The following is a 19,459-nucleotide window of genomic DNA, read 5'->3' as shown; positions in this document are numbered from 1 at the left end:
CCGTATTTTATTGGATGCTGCATTCGTGCCGAGATGTTGTGCGAAGTTATCTTTGTTTACAATTTACCACTTCATAAAAAAACCCACGGTGTTATGAGTAAGCAACAGACAGCGCAAGACGCGAATGGTTCAGGCAATGGCTCTGCTTCAGAGCGGCGACCCCGCTGTTTATGAACACGCCATGGCGCATCATCATGAAATTAAGACGGGCAGCATTGCGATCTCAGAGTGCATCTCTGCACCGCTGCCATCTTGGCCCGGTGGGCTGACATCCGCGGCGGCACGGAGTGGTTGAGTGCACCAATGTGTTTCTGAGGCCGTACGACAGTTTTCTCCAATAAATAAAATACAGACAAAAAAACAGCAGCTGAAGAGCAATGGACTTGAGAGTTTTCGACGAGACGAGAGTCATGTTTACAGGCTGAGCTCTATGTCAACCCACTGCCTCATTCACTTTTCCTCTTTTCTTCCATAATTTAAAATAACGCGGCGGTGGCAGGCAGGCCATTCACCCTATTCAACTCAACGCGAGAGCAGACTCCTCTTGTACCATGTGTTTGGACGTTGCCCACATGACATTATGTTACACAAGTCAACAATAAACTATATTTAATTAGCAGAAACGTTGTTTTGTGTATTCACAGATTCCAAATAACAGTGCCAAAAGATTTGTCAATAAGTGTTACTGTAAGTGCTCATTAATAAAACTAATTTGTAACGAGGCACAGACATCCACTGTTGTTGTAACCCAAATATTTAATTAAACGCTCGCGGTGAATAACTGAGAGTGTTTGTGTATGGAACATGTTCCAGGACAAAATAAACAAGCAGACTCTACGCCTCCTTCACATATTTGTTCCTCCACGTAAAATATATATATTTCTTACACAATCCATTGGCCACGTGGCATTCTGGGACAGCATAATTATAGCAGATGCGCAAAACTCAGGACTGGTTTTGGCATTCAGTACCTCATCATCAGAGTCAGAATTGTCACAAACCAATGCTGGTGAACCGCTAGATGTATCAAGACAAACCTCTAAGCACAGAGAGTGGAAATCAAGCCCAGTAAAATCGCAAGGAGTAAAAATAGCGCCTAGGTATAATAAATACGTCAGGGGTCTGGGTTTTGGCAAGAGAGCTATTTTAGGGAGCCGAGGAAAGGCTTCACTTGCGTCACCGCAATGGCCCACCAGGCAATTACCGAGCACTGAGTCATCCTGCTGGAGCAACTTCCTGGTGATGCTCAGCCTGCCTTCCCGGAATACACCACAGCTGGTGGCAACATCATTACGACATTGATTTGATTTAATATTTTGTGTGTATACAATGATACAATGTAACGTGCTCTCGATCCGCATCACATTCGAACGCGGCCGCATCTCAAGTCTCTTCGCAAGGCAAAACGAAAGGGGAATGCAGGCTCACAAGGATCCTCACAACGTCTCGATGCGAAACATTAGCTGGAGGAAAAAAACATCGGAATAAAAGTGATTATGGTAAAAATATAGAAATCAAATCCAAAAATAAACTGCCCAAAATAAACCCATCCACAAAATGCCAAGACACAACATTTTAGATGTGCTTCTGAGGCCGTCCACACCTCTGATTAACACGATTGGCTATGTACGATGTGAAAAAAGTTCAACATACATCACGCACACACACAACATCTACACCCACGACACAATATATTCCACATGCTTTCAGCACTGAGTCACTTTCAAAGAATAGAGCCAACCCAAAAATCTGCAGGCCAGGTGAGAAGAGGCAGTGCCCATAGGCAAGCAAAGATGGACTAAATTTGTATAAAAGCCCATTTGGTGTCCGCAGGGTAAGCTGTGCTTGTATGTGATTTGAAATGAGGGCTGTTTCCACGTTGGTTCAAGCTGTGTTTTATAGCTCAAACAGGACCACGACGAACATGTATTAGGCATAGGGTATCTTTTTATGATAGAAAACAGTGCAAACCCAAGTGTGATGGATCCATTTGTAAAGTTATACTCACAAACTTTCAAGCGCCACTGATAACAACCCTGCCTTCACTAGAAAAAGTGCAAACATTCATTATACTGTAGTTGAAAATATTTATCACAGGAAAACTCATCAAGCCTTAAACACTTACATTTCCGGACAATCCCAACTAATTTATAAACTGCGCTGTGCATGCGGAACGCTCGGCCTCTGTGCCCTCCTCTCTGCACAGGGCCAGGCTGCCACTACCGCCGGTGCACTGAGACAAAGGAGAGCCATCTCTTTGAGTCCAACTCCACAATGTGTCAGGGCTAAAGCTTGGTGCTCTCACGCATATCTAACAGAGAGGTTCCTTGCCAGTAAACATCTGCAAGTTCACCAGCATTGGCTCTTTTGATGAGATGGTGAATGCTGAAATCGGTCCAAAGTTTGCCTCGTGTCAAATTAAATGCTGCTGAAATAATGCACTCCCCAAAGGGCCGCGTGGTTGATGGAATGTGTCTAACATAATTTTTTTTTATTCAAGTGAGAGGAACAGATGTGGGAAGGAGGCAAATTGTCTGCTTATTTATTTTGTAACGTACCTTCTCCACAGTGACACTAATGATCCGTTTGTGTCCTAACACCCCAATCTACTGGGCACCTCAATGCTGTCACAATCCTAAAACCAGACCTTCAGGTGCTCATTATATTACCTTCCCCTGTACATATTCTTAACCCTAACAAGGACGGTCTTAAAATAATTGACAACAGCGAAGTTGCGGTTCGTAGGACGCCCACACACGGCTCCCACCAAACCGCGGGGCCACTTAAGGTTGCGTTGCCTCCTCTTCACTTTTACTTCTTCACAGCGCATACCGCACGTGCTATGCACTGTAATTATCTAGCCGCTGTGGGTTTTTGTACAAATATATGTGTAGTGAATGGAATGGGTCACTACGTAGCATAGCGCAGATTGCTGATAGAGAAGGGGATCTACAGTTGCAACAGCCCTGTCTGTCAGCAGGTCACGTGATAAGCCAGAGAGAGGGATGTAGGGGAAAGGTGATAAAGGAGGCACGTGAGGTAAGCCTGGGAACCGGCGAGTCGGTTCGAGAAGGGGGGCATGGCCGGGGTGGAGCGAGGCCATGCTGGGAGGATAAAAGGGGACCCCGAGCGAAGGCTCGGGGCTGTTGCCTGGAGTGGGATCCCATCGTGCTGCTGGAGTCTTCGTCAGCCAGGCAGTCTGCCAGCTGTCCTGACTGGGAGTTGCAGTTACCTTTTGTAACCTGTGAAGGCTGATAATAAATAGAATACCTCCTACTCCTAGTGTCTCTGAGTGTGTCACAACATATGTATAGCGCCATTCATGCCAAATTTTCTACAGCGGGACCCACAACCTCCTCCTCTCCCATACGGAGGACCAGGACCGTCACTGCTGGTCATCATATCTCTGTGGCAGCCCCTGGCCGTCTGGAATGCATCCGTCATCATCCCACTGCTGCTGCACATTCATAGCAGGAGCAGCGTTCAACATGCACTGACTTCAATCTTGATTGGAAGCTTTCGTGACTGCAGGAATCCATACTGCTTGGTTCTTTCGGAAAAGTCACGTAGGCATAAAATAAAATAAATCACCACGACGTTTCGATCGTAACACAAGCAGTCGTCCTCAGGCGGAAAAAAATATAATCCAGCAGTGGAACTGCTGAACTAGCGAGAGAGCTGTTACAACAATATGTTATATATGTGGCGATGGGCAAGCAAGCGGGGTCTGAGCTGGAAAGGAATTCCATCCACGGACGTAAGCACGTCAGTTGTATTAATGGGGGAGATTAGGGAAGGAGGGATTAGGAAGGGAGATCAGCATGAATGAGCTTCCGTCGTCGCATAAGAGTACCATGCCCGCATATGCGCACAACAGCAGTGTTAATGTGAGATTAGCACCATGAGGGTGCAATCCAAAGGCCGTGAACATGAGAGTGCAATCCAAAGGACACCTCAGAGTCACGGTCATTTATGTCGGGAACACTGCGCGCATTAGGACTTGCACTATTATCGTTATTAAAATGGAATCTCAAAACGCTGCCATTGGATTTTTGTAACACACACAGTTTTCGCACAGAGGTGTGGAAAACCACAGACAGGTGGGAAGACAGGCAGAACTGGTGTCCAGCAATTGCCCCAGCTCTTGTGATCCTACATTGAGATGTTTTGCCAATTCCGTAAATGCAGAGTACCAGGAGAAAAACCTACACGTGCGAGGGGAGGGAAACACTTAATCTCCACAGATGTAAATTGATCCACTTGCTGTCCTGCTGTACCCTGGCTAAAAGCCAGGAGATGTTGTTTCCACAGTGCTGTGTAGCCACCAGCATCCGACAACATGGCGCACCAATGGCTACGTCTCATGGATCAGTCGCCAAGACTCATCCTGGTACCGGGTCCCATGATAAGAACTGAAGAAAAACACAGAGTTACATAATGCAGCCAACAAAACGCCAGGTGCGGCACCGTGCATGCAATCGATTTGCTTCACGTGGTGTTGCGCTAACCCGCTCGCCCGTCGAACAAGGAGCGACGCATTTGCAACGCTACATGGCACAAATGGAACGCGCACCGCGAGACTCGACGCACCGCGTCTGGGTGCGTCACCAACGCAGCCACCGCGTTCCAACATGCAGTCGCAGGCGGCGCAAAAAGCGAAACCAGACTCAGGCTCTCAGCATCTCGTGACACCACCAGCCTCTATTGAGACGTTATTGTCACACTCGACGAAGTGAAACATAACCACCCCTAGCATGACCCAGCAAGAACACTAGCATCCACAAATCCACACTTTGCGTACAGTGTTGCTGACTCAAATGGTCCCCAAAAGTTTAAATTGTAATAGATAAGCGTTAACATATTAATTTAGTTGAAGGTCATTATTGTGACAGCTCGGGAAAAGAGACGGTGATGGGAGAGGAAATTCCAAAGTGAGCAGTGGGAGGGATGAAGCAGAAAGAGAAGTGAGATGAACCGCAGTGTGGCGAGTGGGTAAGTGAGTGAGTGAATGGGAGAGTGAGTGGGTGAGTGAGTGAGCGAGCGAGTGGGTGGGTGAGTGAGAGTGCATGAGTGAGTAGGTTGTTGCTGTGACCTGCAGTGTGGCAAGTGAGTGAGTTGAATCATCGAGTGGGAGGGCGAGTGAATTGGTGAGTTGTTGTGAATTGCAGTGTGGTGGTTGAACACAGTGTGTAGGATGATACGGGGCAGTCAGTGTCTGGCAGAACCGAGTCCTCAACATGAGTGGAGGAACCAACCAGCAAAGTCCATGGGAACAGTAACCATGGTAGTAGGATTATAAGAGGGATTAGTAAATAACATACCTGTGCAACATTTATTTACGACGTGTCTGAATAAAATATTGTAACAGTAGTTGCATTTTTTTTCCACCAAAACTTCCCCAGGGTCCCCGACTGCGGAAACACAATTCACGATGCCCATGCGGTGACTGCACCATGCACATTTAACCGACACTGTGAAAACAAAACAACTCCGAGCCAGCCAGCGAATCGTAGGTTACAAAAAACAAACAGGTCGCAGGGTTTAATTGCTGGGGAAATAGCGAGCAATCCATTGCTGTAATGGGTTAGTGGCTTCCCATCCGTTCTCGAAACAAGTTCAGAATGACGCTCGCCTTTGCGAACGTGTGCACGCTTCTGCCCCCCCCCCCGCTTAACTCTCCCCTCTCATTGCTGCATGTGGCCCCTTTTCTGGGGCCCTTCGCTGATCTGGCCTAGAGTTGCTCGCTATACCTCAACCAACAGGTGGGGATTGTGGGCGGACGAGTGTTTACACGTGCAGCTCCCACGGTCCTGGATGCATACTCCCACTGCACATTCGTCCAATGGATTCTGTTTCATTGTTCAAATCTCGGTGAGAAAGAATATCATTCAACTTGGCTGAATTTGATCAATAGACGATGCATTAATAATGTTGATAAACACAATTTATAACGTGCCATATTTCATGAATTGGAAGCAATGTTCCAACGATAAGTCAGAGGCACGGAGCAAGTGCTCAGTCCCTCGTATGCTTGTGAAAAACTGGTGAACACCAAGTCCTGAGTTTTAACCGGGAAAAAAACCCAACAGCTTGCTACCCACAGCAGGAAAGTACAACAAAGTGCATCTGAATTGACCAGGAGGGGGCAAAGCAGCACGACGAGGCGTCCACAGTGCAGGACAGTGTACAGACCCAGGTAACTCACCACTATCCAGGGGACACCCGGGGTCACGCTGGAGGGAGGGGCGGCCCAGATAAAACAAAAACACAGAGGACTGAAAGACGTTTGTAAACTAGGGCATAAAAACCCGTGCATTGTTTACCTACGAAGGCTGGCACGGGGTGCACGACAGAGTGGTTGTATTGTTTTATGAGCACAATCGGTCACCGAGTCACGGGTTCATGGCGGCTAAGAATAGAAGCAGAGTCAGGACGCCACCCGCCGGATGAGCGGTGGAGACACCACAGTTGGTATTCATGACCCTTTTTTCGCTCGCGAGCTCACGGTAGTCGACAGTGTGGATATTCTGCTCCCCCCAACCTCGTAACTGCAAGTTAACCGCACCGCGTCCTCAGTAAGGGTAATGCATTGTACGCAGCTAACACGCATTTTCCATTGCACACACTGTCTTGCCCTGTCTGTGTTCCTGTATGCGTCAGAAGGCCGGACCAGGTGCGATCTGTCAAATCTCCAGTGGAGGGGGGTAAATAGAATGGATTTCTCCAACACGCACTGACCAGCGTGAAGTATGGCCAAACAATCCCCACGATGGACACAGCGTGAGGAAGCCTTGATCCAGTAAGAGATTGAAAACATAATCACAACAGAACACTTGACAGTGACATCGCCTTCATGTGCGACGTGCACTTGGAGATAATTGTAGTAATAATACAGTACATTCTTCCTTGCGAAGCATCACTGAATCTCAACTCTTTTAGAGGAGGGTTCTGCTGCATTGAGATGTGGTCGATTCCAGTGATGAATGTTTGGCTTCTCATGCGAGATGATCATGGGGGTGGGGGGGGGGGAAGACCAGAGAACCCAGATAAAACCCCCCACTCATCGGAAGAGGAGACACGCGAAGGTGCGCACAAGAATCCATGGCTGTGCTGCCCTCTCCTGGCCACCTCGCAGCCCAACCCCGCGGCTCCTGCTGCTCCTGAGCAGCGTCGCACTGAAGCGCGGCCCAGGTTCAGCCCAGCTGGCAACGTCAACTCAACATCTTCTATCCTGGGCTGGGGAGGGGGGATACATGTCTAACCGATATGCAGCGAGCGATTCGCAGTCTCTCCGGCGCAAATACGTCCAGTGTCCCCTTCCACAACACGTCCTGTGCAGTGGCCCCAGCGTTCTAGCTCCCCCCCCCCCCCTGCCAGGGCTGAGCCCAGAGGGCCCACTCCACCAGGGAACCAATACCCAGATGCAAAGTTACAGCCAAATTTAGGATCAACAAATTACACTGACTATGAAAACTAAGGTTTTACCCTTTCTGACAATAAAACAAGTGTTATGCTGTTCAAACACCAAATGAATACCTCTTTCAAGGAATGAAGCCTGCATTAACCACGCGTTTTTGTAGTGAACATGCAAACAAACATTCTCTGATAATATATGCATTGTCTTTTGAAACCGATTGGCCTACACCAGTGACAGACTTTTAATGCGCTATCTGCTGATATGGCTGCTCAGACCGAGCTATAAATGCCCTGATATGTGCATTGTCTTTGTACTCTTAGCGTCTTGCCGTTGTCTGGTCTGACACTGGTGAGACTAGGACAAAAAAGGCTGTCTCTGGTGTAGACTGGTCAAATATAAACGTCTTTTTTACACATCCCATAGGCCGCACAGAGTTCTGGGAGTGGATTTTTCCCAGCAGCATTGGTTAAACACAAACTCTGGATCGGTTTCTGCATTCAGTGTCTCATCAGCGGTCAGGCTTCCTTGAACAATTGCTGTTGGATTGCCAGATGTTTATAGGCAAGGGCCATCTCTCGCCCTATCAGATATGGGTCCTCGTGAGACAACACTATACAATACACAACTCAAAAATGCATTTTTTTTCGATTTAAAGCTTTCGTGACTGCAAGGATTCATCTTTTTTGGTTCTTTCGGTAAAGTCACGTAGAATGAGAATAAAATAATAAATTGATCAAATAAAATAACACGATAAAATTCCCACGACGTTTCGGCCACAACACAAGCGGGCTTCATCAGGTGAAGGGACGAGACTGTCTGGAGGACAGCGCTGTGACTTTACCGAAAGAACCAAAGAAGACAAAAATGCATTTGTTTATTTTGTTACTTATATTCTCCACAATGACGGTTAATTATTATTTGATGCTACTAATTATGTCATACCTACAACCACTTGCTTTCTGGGCTACTCCAGGTGTTCTTCAGACACCATCCCTGCGTGATCCACCAACCTTAACCCCGCCTCCGCATCACCACATCCACCATTACACAAGACTTTTAACTGTAATTTTTTGTATGGCCAGAAAAAAGTGCACAACAATGCAGATAAATCAATGTGACAAACTCAAATGACAAACCCAAGTGACAAACGCATCTGAGAAACCCACGTGACAAACCCATCTGACAAACCTACGTTACAAATCCATGTGAGTTCTCTTCACCCCACACACAGCACAACCACGTGCCGTCCCTTACCCCTTGGGCACCCCCCCCCGTCACTGCCCACCCCCCTCGTTTCCTCGCTCGGGGTTCCCTGGACGTAACCTGCTCTTGATTTGTTGCGTTTCTCCCTTTCTCTTTTCCCCTCTCCTTGTTTTCTTTCTTTTCCTCTTTGTTTGCCTCTTCCTTCTTTTTTTCCCTCCCCCTTCCTGTATTCACTGCCCCTATTCTTTTTCTGGCGCCTCTTTATCTCCTGCAGGTGGTTTGAGCATATACGGTAGTCAGAAATGTAGTTCTGTTTTACCCCCTCCTGTTGAGGGATGTTGTGGAAAGTGAACCAGGTTTATACTCTTTGGTTCTATTCGGTAAAGTCACGTAAAAGTATAAAACAACAAAAATAAAAAATAAAAATTCACGACGTTTCGGCCACAACACAAGTGGCCTTCATCAGGTGAAGGGACCAGACTGTCTCGAGGACAGCGCTGGAGTGAACACAGCCAAGCTCAGATCGCGACCTTTAAGCTGTGTGAGAGGAAACAAGGTGCCTTGACAAAGGAATTAGCATAAAAATTAGCATTTAATTGGCAGACTTAGCATGATGAACGGTGTAGAGAGGGGGAAACATGTGCAGACCGGCGAGGGGGGGAGGGGAAGTTTACATATTGATGGTGTGAAAAGGGAATTTAAGCAGCTGCGAAAGTTTGGGATACCACTACTTGAAAAAAGATACTGTACCATTGAAAATTAGTTTAATGTTTGGTTCGATTTAGGACATCTTTCCAATGGCTGCTTAATTTGAAACCATCTTCTCGGTTGAAATTGTGTCTGTGTTTGTAAATCTGAATTGCCTCGTGAACAAATCTCTGATAAAAACCCGTGGGTTTGCAAAGAACCTTGGTATCGGAGAAAATTATATCGTGATCACCCACAGCGTTGTAACAGTGATCAGCTACGGCAGAAGAATTCGTTCTGCCGTGTTTCAAATCTGATTTGTACTCGCGAATTCGGTCAGAGACATGTCGTTTCGTCTCCCCGATATAGCAGTCACCACAGGTGCAGATCAATCTGTAAACTCCGGGGTACTGTAAGTCAGGAATAACATCCTTCACGGAAGGGATCAGGTCACGGATTTTGTGTACTGTATTGAAACGAACCAGGATTTTGTGTTTGTTTAGAATTTTGGAGATCTTTTTAGTAACGCCTGCTATATATGGCAGTGTGATGGTTTGATCAGAGTATCAAGTGGTTGTTTCTGTATGGAGGGAGAAACAGCTTGGCGGATGGTACGGTCAGAGTATCCATTCCTTTTGAGGGCCAGATGCACATGTTTTAATTCACTGGTCAGGTGGTGTTGGTCCGAAATGCAATGAGCCCTGTGGTATAACGTTTTGATGAGATAATTATTTTGCGTCGGGTGGTGGTGGGAATCAGGTTTCAAGTAGGAATCTGTGTGGGTGGGTTTCCTGTAGACAGAATGTCCCAATGAGCCATCAGGTCTCCTCTCAAACAGAACATCCAAGACAGTCTGGTCCCTTCACTTGATGAAGGCCACTTGTGTTGTGGCCGAAACGTGGTGAATTTTTTTTATTTTTGTTGTTTTATACTTTTACGTGACTTTACCGAATAGAACCAAAGAGTATGGATCCTTGCAGTCACGAAAGCTTCAAATCTAGAATTGAACCAGGTTTAGCCTCAAGGGCTGCACTCTGCTCTAACGTCACGGCCAAGTGAGCATCGCTGAACGGACCTCTCCAACCTCTACTTTAGAAAACGACCCCACAAGTCCAGTCAACCACCTGTTTCTCTCTTTAATAGTTTTCTTCATTTTCTTCTTAGCTTCAGGTGCTCGGAAGGGGCCTTAGTTTTCTTTTTCCCTTTTTTTAGTCAGACCTCTTAGGCCTTGGGCCTTCTGTACGTAGCTCGAGCCTGATCATGTGGCTATGTTAGGGGGATTTCCCCCCCATGTCCTCGTGCTTCATGGCAGGCAGATCCCCAGGGAAGGAATCCAAGGATTCGTCCCCACTGCCCTCCCCAGTCAAGACAAGACAAGAGACCCTGGTGGAAGGAATGCAGGAGCTCCTACAAGCCCTCGTGGAAAAGACAGAGGTACATTTCCGCCCTTCTCTGGGTTCTCAACTAGAAGCTAGGTGAGGTCTGCAGAAGGGTGGAGAGGCAGGAGGCCACCAGAATGACCCTTCAAATTACACTGAGTAGAGCGATACGGTCATGACCTACAAAGTCTGGCTGCTGGAGCTTGAGGAGGCTTACAACAGGCTGGACGTGAAGGGGCCGGGAGTGCCAACTCAAAGCCTCCCAGAGGGAGTTGAAGGCAATGCTCCTCAAGGTGCTATCACCTACATTCAGCAGCACCTACCCGAAGCTTTAAGAAATTCGGAATCCCCTCGCACACAGCCTGTCAAGTCAGACGGGATAGTACAGGCCTACTGGGTGGGTAGGAGGGGTTGGAGGGACCTGATAGAGATGAATAACACAAGACATTGCGTTATTCTGTTTGCAACCCACCATGGCGCTTCTAAAGCTCTGAAGTCAGAACCAGGTCTGGCCTCGAGGGCTGCACTATGGTCTCACCGGGGGTCCATATACGTTTTTACTTTCCTTCTCTTCTCGAGCTCAATGTTGGGCCCAAGTTTGTTGAGTTCAGCTCTCCTTCCCCAGTCCATCCCTCTGTGCCTTAGTCATTGCGTACCAGTCGGGGCAATTTCAAAATGCCTTGATGTCTTTGTCTCTTCCCGACAAGAACGCAATGACTCCTCATCCAACCCCTGTTAACAGCAATCAAAGGCCCCTGTGGGTTTGCTCAGATACGAAGGACCTCTTTAGCAATGTATGTGTCAGAAATCCCAACCCCCACAATCGTAGTAACCCTGTGGGGTCTGAAACTAAACGTCTCGTCAAAATTCCAGCACGCACTACTACAGACCCTCGACATTATGGCTGGGTAAGCTAGTCTGGCAAACCGAGGGGATCTTAGGAACAGAACATGAATGCCACAACGTGCAAAGGCAGCGAGCGGGAGTCCGTAGCAAGATCGTCCCTGTTTCTACAGAGATTATCGTGAGACGGGCGCTTGGGGTATTACCTCTTCCCCTTCAGAGGATAGACGGGAGTTGGTCACTGCCCCGCAAGACATTTGCTAACAATAAGTTAATTTGGCGTGTGCAGGCTCCCCTTACCTTTGTCCCTCTTCTCCTCCTGTGTTCCCCTCTCCCCAGATAAAACCAACACTCCTGCTCGTAGTCCCCACGTGTGTGGGGCAGTGAGCCCAATTTATCCCCCATCATTGGAACCAGGAGTTGCTGAGTTCGGGTTTGAGTCAGTACTCCCTCCCTTTGTTTTGGTTTATGCCTTGTTCTGGGCTCTGTTGTGTTGCAAAAAAACAAGGATGCCTGAGACTCCTCACTCTACCTCCTTTTATAGCGACAAAATTCACGAAGGGTTTGCTCGGATATAATGGACCTCCTTCACGATGTCTGTGGTATAAAGCCCAGCTCCACAGTTCAAACAGCCCTGGGGGGGCCTGATACTAAACAGTGTTTAAAATCTTTCGAACGTGTTACTGTAAACCCTTGATATTATGGCTGGGTAGGCCACTCTGGCAAACTGGAGGGATCACGGGCGTTTTCATGGCAACTCTGGCGTGGTAATATTCTAGCCCTTGCGTGATCAAAATATTTTATCCACTCGAGGGTAAGAAGTAGGAGCTCGCAGCCAAATTGTCCCTACCCTCGTGGAGTTTGTTGTGGGGTGTGTTGTGGGGTGTGCATGCAGAGAGGTTGGGTGGAGGAGCTGGGCGCTTGGGGATTTGCCCCTCTTACACTCTCTGGGGACAGACGGGATTCTGGGGGACAATTACATTAGGCGGCATGTGTAGGTTACCCCTACTTTAGTCCCTTACCCCTTATTTTGCCCTCTCTATATAATAAGTGACGCTCCCAAGTATTGAGGCTGGGCCTCAGTCCACAGAGTTTTTGTACCGCATCCCCCCCCCCCCGCCCCTCCCCCCCCCCCCAACCTTGTTGCATCTGTGCCTTGTACCGGGCTCTTGTTTTGTTGCAAAAAAAAACCTATAAAAATATATCCTATATCATTCGCAACACTTGGTCATTGTGTGCCAGCGTCAGGGTCCACATTTGCTAAATTCGAAAATACACCGCAAATTACTCAATTAGGACTATAAATGGCAATCATCGTCCCCTATTGAAAGAATAATTCCTCAGGTCACACTAGAAAATTAGACTTAGCCTGGTCTCTTGAGTCCTTGCCCCATCACAGATCAACTTAACCTGCAGCCGTGCTCACCTTTTCACACACCCTGTCCACATCCCTGCCTGATCTACTGACCTGCCTTCGTGCCAGCACACATCCATCATTACACTCAACTAACGTCAACTATAACTCAGCGGGGACATTTCCACACAGCTCACTCCGACACAAGAGCTGCAGTTAAAATACACAAACACAAAGCAATTCGCGCAACGAGTCAACTACATTTGCTCGTGTTTGTATACACAGGGAATATGCTCCATATGCACGCAGTGACTGGGCTCATTATGGAAAACAAAAACACATGGTCCAGCTCAAAGCATTGGGAAGTCCAACACTGAACGGTTCTGCCTGTTGTGCATGCATAGGAGGACCAAACGCAAATGCAACAAACGAACGGAGCCACAGGTGTCACCCAGGCTATCCCGTGCCAGCTGGTTGCCACAGACAGGAATAAGACACACCCTACATTTCCAAAGAAGACTTGGCACATGTCATAGTCCCAGCCATGTCAGCCCACATACAAGATCCTGTTCATACAGTAGCAATGGAATAAAGCTCGCACATTTATGACCACCCTCAGGATACAAAAAAAACATCAACAGTACCAAGACACTGGCAAATCCGAAAAGCTCCACCTGCCCGTAGCTGTACAAGTCTGGCATAGCGCAACAGTTAGCGTGCTGCACTTCAAACCCGACGACACGAATTCGATGCCCGCTCACGGCCAACACCAGTGAGGATTATCTGAACCGGTCCTGGGCCTCCCCTCGGTCGACTCAGCCTCAAATGAGTACCCGGTGTGGTGTGTAAACATCGCCACTGGGGAGACAAAAGCGGCCGGGCATGGTTTTAGCCACCCACCACCTTGCGTGCCATTCCGGCCTTCATAGGTGCCACTAACCACACTTGCACGAACAGTCTGTTAAAGTATTTTCATGGGGTCTTTGTTACGGCGTCACCGACATGTGGCTCGTGCGTTCGCTCCATGTGATGACGACGAATACGACACCGTTCGGCTTCTGCAGCGGAAAACACAACCCGGTGCCTGCAGTTTCGCAGTGGAAGACACGGAATCGTGCGTTTTTACACCGCACCGTAGGTGCCACCTTTCTCTGCACACACTTGAAATCTTCTCCGCATTAATCATGCCCCAGCCTGCACCCCTCCCCCACTACTGTGAATATTTACACCCACCCCCCTCTGCCACCAAGAGTTAAGAACCGCTGCTCTCAGTGAATTAGCACAGCCTCAGTATGGGCCATTTTCATTTCCTAGGCCAAAACATTCCTTCTTAAACAAACGACATTACGTGAAAGAGAAACATTTAAACTGCAGAGGGAAAGCACTTCCGGTTGGCAGCACTGGTCTAGGGCTGTGTGCTCATGTGTCATGCCTTGGCTTGCCCTCCATCACGATGGAGGAGATCCACCGAGCCACCGTACTTCTGCAGCCGCAGCGACGGTCAGCAGCGACCCGTGGCCTGCTGTGTTGAAGAACTGCCTACGCCGCACTGGGAGTAAAGGAGCCATGCGGTTCAGGTCGCCGCCTTTTCCAGGCCAAGCACGGACACATTTATCAAAACCGTGCAAAGTACAGGAATAACGTTCAACATAACGCCACCAGATTAGGGTACAAATCAATTCCTGCCACCCAAAACTCTGATGCCAATTCGCGGACCGTCCGGGTGTGACCACCCTCGGCATGGTATAGGATTGCTCCAGTGCCGGGGCAGGCCTGAGCACCGGAAGGGGGGTGTCCACGAGGTGCTCCGCCTGCAACGCGTGCAGAGGAACGCGTGGCCTTAGAGTCCCAGGTCACACGGGCCGCAGCATTGCCAAATTGTGGATTTTTTTTACAGAGACGAAAACTCCAAAATGAGTCGTTACATTAAAGAAAGAACCATCCTTTTTATGTTGTAAATCAAATCTGTTTATAATTGCTTCCACATTCTGCCACGCTGTGAAACATTCACTGAAAGCATCTTTTTTCCAAGGACTTATGCACAGCCGACCCGAGTGCAGCACGGGTTCGAAAATAGATCCGGCATCATTTCCCCGACTTAGCTACGCTTGGTGGTCAGGACACTCCTCATTCTCGTCAAGGGTGACTGATTTGTCTTGTGGAAAGTAGGAGAATACTATAGGACCCACATCTAAGAGAAAGGGTCCTTGCCTGTAAAGATCTGGCAGTTCAACTGGTATTATTGGTTCAAGCAACCGTCACTCTGCTGATGAGATGCTGAAAGTCAAAACCAGTCAAGCGTTTTTTTGGGGTTAAACCGATGCTGATTTAAAAAAAATCACTCCCAAAAGACCGTCAAATTACTTTAATTTGTTTTACTGAGACAGACATGGGAAGGAGGCGTAAAGTCTCCGTCTCATGTTTAAATAGAGACTTTAAATAAAATGTACAAATTTATGATGCATAAACGCATAAAATAACAAATTGTGCACGAGAGCAAATTGTTGTCTATGCTACCACTGGCGTGGGTTGCATTTACGGGAAATACATCCCAAACGTAGTGCCTCATTTTTTTCAATAACTTTTTTCAGAGAACTGACAAGACGTTGCGGATTTCCATTAATGGGATTTATCGGCGTCATGGCATCGTAATAGTGAGTGAGGCCTTCCTGAGGAAATGGTGTAAACATAAATAAACCATGATTCACTTGGGCATTCCTTCTCTCGCATACTTAGAAGCCAGCATGTGGCTGCTTTTGTACAATGGCTCTGAGCCTTGTTATAAATGTCACCATGTGCAGTTGTGTCGGCTTTCTGAACAGAGAAATCAACAATGGCTCAATTTGGTAATCGGTATGACCATGTTGCTTATTTTTTTAAAAACATGAATGAGAGTATGAATGCCACTGCTAATCACTTTCAGCATTTATAAACAAGAGCGGTATTGACACGGATCTGAATGCTACACTCTAAACACCAGGGAGGAGCAAATGCTGTGCACCAGAAGATGATGATGGTGAGATGGATTCAAGGCCTGTTGAGACTGCATGTGAACCTTATGGCGGTACCCCGGGGTACCATAGTACCGCGGCTCTCGCATAATGTCTGTGATGCAGTCATTTTTAGTATGTTGATGGTCGGCAATGCGGCAATCGACTCATCTCGACGAGCTGTACACGATGCACTGTGCATACGAGCGTTCAGGGTTTCAGCGCAATCGTCCTCGCTGTGTTTCGACATCGCGGAGTAGCACTGATTTCGGATTAATTGGTACCCCAGTCGTGGAGTTAAGTACAACCCTGGAAAAAAGAGTGTCCCAGAAATAAAACATTTAATTGACTCGGCCATTTTGTATTATTTGGTATCCCGGGGTACCGCCATAAGGATCACGTGGTCAACAATATAAGATATGGTGGAAGAAAGTAAGAGTGATAATACAGTGAGGGAAAAAAGTATTTGATCCCCTGCTGATTTTGTACGTTTGCCCACTGACAAAGAAATGATCAGTCTATAATTTTAATGGTAGGTTTATTTGAACAGTGAGAGACAGAATAATAACAACAAAATCCAGAAAAACGCATGTCAAAAATGTTATAAATTGATTTGCATTTTAATGAGGGAAATAAGTTCAGTGTGTTCAGTAGATCAGTGTTGGTGCTTTTGGTGTGTTACTTATTTAACGGCTCAATGACAGCCAATGATAATGAATTTAAACACTTCGACAAGAACCAGACTTAAAGCATAAGAAAATATTTGATTATACTAAGCCTTGGCTGACAAAGTAACCCTGCCATGAAGCACATAAAACTACTGCAGTGATTAAGCTACTAGATTTAACTGTTTTGAGCTTCAGCTTCTTCCTTTATCAGCTGTGTAAATTGCAGGGGAAAAAAACATTCAAACAGAATTATAGTGGAGAACGGAAAAAAAACATCTGTTTCAAACAACACGGAATGTGCAAGGAGCACTCAGGCTCCGTTGAATTTTGCAAAAACCACCAGCAGTTCCTTTATTTTGATGGTGAACTAAGACAAGAGGACCACAATGCATTTCTTCAGGAACTGCCTGTGGTTTTTGCATAATGGGCACAAGGCTGAGCACTCTCTACACGTTGTTTGTTGTTGCTGCTTTTAGCTTCTTGGTTGGAAGTTGGGTGCATTCTGGACGTATATTTTTGGCACGAGTGAGAATACTCTTAATATCCTGTTTTATCACATTTGTATGATGCCTTCGACACACCATACAGAAAGTGAACATTATTATTTTAGAACCTATATCCAACAGACTGGGTCTGTGCTTATAAACATCAGCATTGGTCTAAGCAAGCTTGGACAGCTGATGAGACACTAAATAATTACTCAATTAAGACATTCTCAAGGAAAGGGCACTCTCATTAACTCATCTACAGGCTGGAGTGATAGACACCGCCTCCGCGAATCAGAACGGGTGTAGCCACGCGCTGTACAAACAGCAGGCGGACATGGCTGGGCTGAGAGTAATCATCTCGGAGATTTGTGTCGAACTATAGCACCTACATCTCACAGAGAGGGTCCTTGTCTATAACATCTGGCAGTTCGGTATCATTAGTTCAAGCTGATGAGGCACGAAATATCAATAAGTCGTCCAGAGTTTTGCTTGTGTTGAACCAATGTTCATTGAATTTATGCAATTATGTTGTCTGTTTATTAATTTAGTAAACGGACATGCTATTCAAAAAGAAGTATATATGGGTACAATGTACACAGCGAAGCTATATGCATATGTAGTGACATCGAGGATGTCACTGTATGGTGTCGGCCCGGGAGGGCCGTGGCGTGCGATGTTCTTACGTCGCGGAGAGCACCGAGTGGGTTGCTGTGTGATGCCGGCTTTAGCATAGCACGGCGTGCGATGCACCGTCATCGCGTACACCCCGTAGATGGGTGTAGTACCAGCCCTTGGTGAGCGCTGGAATAGTGTGGGCGTGACCACGCATAGCGTGTAGTGCGGGCTCCCACAAGGAGGAGCGGGAGAGTGTCAGCCCAGGGACAAAGTTGCCCCGGCCCATGGCACTCTGGTTTACCCCGTAGACACGTGATCTGGAGTGTCCAGAGAAGGCCCCAGGTGGGGGGCTAGAGGGTGATCACGTGTCCAGGGAGAGCTCTCGAGGGGGATCGAAAGGGAGCTAGAACACTCGAGAAGGCGGGCGGGGCCGAGGGTGGAGCCGGCCCTGACCTGGGAGGATATAAGGTTGGTCCCTGAGAGGGACCGGGGTCTTCGTTCTACAAGCTGGAAGCCCTACGTCTACAAGCTGGAAGCTCTACGTCCTACGAAGCATCAACATGTGGCTGGAGACCCGAGTGAGGGTCCGACCCTTCGTAGTTGTAACTCCTACGTATAGTGTAGTTAGCTGGGTGGTCACCACCCCAGGCTGTATCTGGTAAAGGGGCAGTTACCCCTTTTTATATACATGTAGGGACGTAAATGGCGTCCCTGCGGTGTAAAAGCCGATACTGTATGACTGCTGTGAGGAGGCGCACTCCCTTATCTTCACTAATCTGTCGATGGGGGTCCGAAGAGTCCTGCAACGCTGAATCGGGTTCTGTCGGGAGAGTCAGAAGAAGTGGCGTGGCAAGAGGTGGGGTGGGGCCATGCTTGGGGTAAGGGAAGAGGCGGAGCCTTCGGGCAGTCGAGTGGGAGAATTGGTGGTGTGTGGTCACGTCGGGGGAAGCGGGAACCGACGGTGTTAGGGACTAAGTGTATGAGGGATCCCCTCTCTCCCTTGTTGGGGTCTAGTGTAGCCCTTGTTGGGATCTAGTGTAGCCCTTGTTGGGTCTAGTGTAGCCCTTGTTGGAGTTGTTACTTGTTAAGGACAATAAAGTGTGGTGCCTCCTATCTCAGTGTGTTCCTCGTCAGACACTCACTACATCTGGTGCCAGAAGTAAAAATTATTTTTGCTAGGAGTTACATAGGTTCCAATGTATACACGACGCAGACAGCCTGCACAAACATCTTCGGAGGATGAAGATGAAGAGGGAGGCATCCCCCTGCCAGCTCCGGGAGAGGCGGGTCCGGCGATAGACCACGAGAGGTTGGTTCCTGCGGAGCAGGACCTCACCACTTTGCCGGCGGCGGGGAAAGACAGGCGAGCACATGGCCAGCGCTTGGCCGATCTGCTGTCTGCCGCGGCAGTGTTGGTGGCGGAGATGGGCCTGGATGAGCCGGCCGACCGGGTCGGAGTGCTGGGGATATGACGTGAGGACCCAGCCGCTGCTGTGCCCCAACGGCGGGAAGCGCGACAGCCACAGCCCGCGCAAGCGGCCGCCATTTTGAGCGGTGAGCGGGAAAAAATTCCCGACATTTCGGGCGTCCCGCCAGAAATCCACGTGGAGGATCCCGAGCTGAAGCGACGCCTTCCTATCATTAAATAATTCGTCTCGAAGGGTGGAGAATGGGTTGCTTTTAGCTACCGTTTCATGGCTACGTCCGAACTAGTGGGGTGGACAGAGAGTGAAGCGCTACGGGCACTACCTACAGTATTGGATGATACTGCCCTGGGTGCCTTTTACTCCATCCCAGCTGAGGATCATCGGACGT

The 19,459-nt window shown here is 48.0% G+C and overlaps 1 protein-coding gene across 5 annotated transcripts in view; it reads right to left on the bottom strand.

The window, feature by feature from the left end:
- Positions 1 to 19,459, bottom strand: part of HIVEP2 (HIVEP zinc finger 2) — a 135,017-nt gene that overhangs the window by 36,467 nt on the left and 79,091 nt on the right. The window lies entirely within an intron of this gene.

The sequence above is a fragment of the Petromyzon marinus genome, chromosome 23, assembly GCF_048934315.1.
Source record: "Petromyzon marinus isolate PM22_M1 ecotype Great Lakes invasive population chromosome 23, UKy_Petmar_22M1.pri1.0, whole genome shotgun sequence".
Classification (NCBI taxonomy): domain Eukaryota; kingdom Metazoa; phylum Chordata; class Hyperoartia; order Petromyzontiformes; family Petromyzontidae; genus Petromyzon; species Petromyzon marinus.
Note: the sequence above shows the minus strand (reverse complement) of the source record. Positions and strands in the feature narration are given on the sequence as shown.